The following is a 289-nucleotide window of genomic DNA, read 5'->3' as shown; positions in this document are numbered from 1 at the left end:
CTTTGGACATTAGGGTTGCTATAGTTTCTTTTTCTGTCATTATAAACTAGAGGCCCAGTGCATGAAATGCATGCACTCAGGGGGGTCCCTCAGCCCAGCCTGTGCCCTCTGGCAGTCCAGGAGCCCTTGGGGGATGTAGCACTGCCGTGGAGGCTTGTGGTTGATTGGTGCTCCCCCTATGGGAGCGCACTGACCACCAGGGGCAGCGCCAGCATTGAGTGTCTGCCCCCTGGTGGTCAGTGTGCATCATAGTGACCGGTCGTTCTGCCGTTCGGTCGATTTGCATATT

The sequence above is a fragment of the Myotis daubentonii genome, chromosome 5 (assembly GCF_963259705.1).
Source record: "Myotis daubentonii chromosome 5, mMyoDau2.1, whole genome shotgun sequence".
NCBI classification, from domain to species: domain Eukaryota; kingdom Metazoa; phylum Chordata; class Mammalia; order Chiroptera; family Vespertilionidae; genus Myotis; species Myotis daubentonii.
Note: the sequence above shows the minus strand (reverse complement) of the source record.